Here is a 2,062-nt window from a genome sequence, read left to right on the forward strand (position 1 = left end):
CATGGGGATGATCAGGGCTGGAAAGTATCTTTTGATCAGCTAGGTTATGTGAGATAAAAATACGAGGTCATGGTTATGGAATTGAAAAGAGAGGGAAGCTACTCGATGACATGATAAAGATGAATGGACTGAGATGCGAGGCTGACGATCTCAGAGTCAGTCGCATTACCGCTGACAATGTTCACATCAAGGTTCCCTTCAAGATTATGTACGAAGTTGAGAATAAGTTCATTTACCTTGACTGTGTTAGAGTCAGGGTACAATCGTGTGCCTATGTTAACCAGTGCTACAAATGCGGCTCTCTGGATCGCAAGCACGACTTCAGAACATGTGAGAGACGGTCTGTCTGCAAGATCTGCGGTGGTAATGATCATAAAACTGACGAGTGTCTCGAGGGAGGAGAGAGTTATCGCTCGAAGTCTCGATGCGTGAACTGTGGCGTCCAGGGGAACGGGACCTTTGATGTTCTTAGATGTCCGAAAATCCGGGACCTGCAGTCTCGGATCATGGAGAAGAACGAGAGAATGGCATACGACAATCTTAGTGACATCTGGTGAGCTTCCCCATGAAAGAACGTACGAGAGCAGCGGAACATTGCGACCCAACGTTCCGGAGAACCACCCGTGAGTCTCACTCTGCGCAACAACTGTTCACATTTGAGAAGTGCCTCGAGTAGTCAACATTGTGCGAGTTGTCAACTCGTGGAGTGTGAATACTATTCACTGAATAGTGCATATCGAGATGTGGTGAAAGTGAGCTTTCATTGGTCGAAATTGGTATCGTGTCCGACGAATTTGAACTTGCGTTTCCGAGTTCATAAATTTCATTTACAAATTTGAACTCTCATTTTTGACCGGTCTACGAAAATCGAACTTTCCATTCAAATTTGAACTTTCATTTCGTGAACAACTCCTTTCACTCGTCGAAAAACAAATTGCTTTCGTCAAATTTGTTCTTTCAATTGCTGAATTTCAGATTGAAAAGGTGGGTGAACCACAAAAATCTAAGGAGAGTGTAAGTTTTCTAAGGAGATTTGTGTTTCCCAAGGAAGCCGGAAAAATCCAAGGTGGAACCAAGGAGGCTCCGCTGAACTTCCAAGCTTCAGACATCTCGAGTCGAGGAGCGTGGATTACAAGCTTCTCGGCTAATGTGGCGTCTCGGTTGAACTCAGTCAATTGTGGATCGCCGATTCAAAAGCGGAAGTCGAAGATCGCTTTCTTCACATGCCAATCTTCATGTTCATTGGGATTTGCGAACGAGATGAAGCCATTGCGTCAAGTGAAGATTGATGCCTCTCCCAGAGTCGCGATGTTTGCTCCCGACTCGAGTCTCGACGATATGTATTTGCTTGCAATAAATTCTACTCCTAAACGCAAATATGAACTAGATTATGGACTCAATAATGGAGATTGAGTAGAAAAAAGGTCCTCAGTCGAGTCGAAGAGAGCAATACAGCGTGAACCACGAGCGAGAATGCCCCAGAGGTCATCAACATCTTTGATCAGACCCTGATCCTAGAGCTGGGACTATGGCTTCTCTCATACAAAATAAGGCGGTGGGTTCCGCAACAATAGAGGACATATGACATGTATAGCCACATCAGGGCCGTGAGACGTCTGATAAGTAATGTGGTACAAAAAGTGCAACCGAGCCTGAACTTGAGGTCCTCAAGCGGATTCGGCGAAAAAATCAACGACTTGATCTTGGAATTTAGCAAGTAAATTCGACGAATCGTATGGGTAAACCACCACTCTTGTCAGGTCGGCAGATGCAATCTCCACTTCCGGGAAGAGATGCCTGATTCCTCGGTACCAGTAATCAACTCCCTCAGGTGAGCCTTGGAAATCGACGAAGTAAGACTCGGCCCAAGCCTCCGCGATGCGCTTCAGGGGGTAGATCGGCGGGTCCACGAAGGGAGCCTGGCCTTTGACCTCGAACTCAAGCCCGATTCTAGAATCGGTGAATACATAGGTCAATCTGTAGCCCTGCCCTTCGTGAACGTATCTACCAGCAGGCAAGGCTCCCACAAATACCAGAACATAACAGGCCATCAAGCAGATCA

Source organism: Perkinsus marinus (genome assembly GCF_000006405.1).
Source record: "Perkinsus marinus ATCC 50983 genomic scaffold scf_1104296944404, whole genome shotgun sequence".
Lineage (NCBI taxonomy): Eukaryota > Perkinsozoa > Perkinsida > Perkinsidae > Perkinsus > Perkinsus marinus.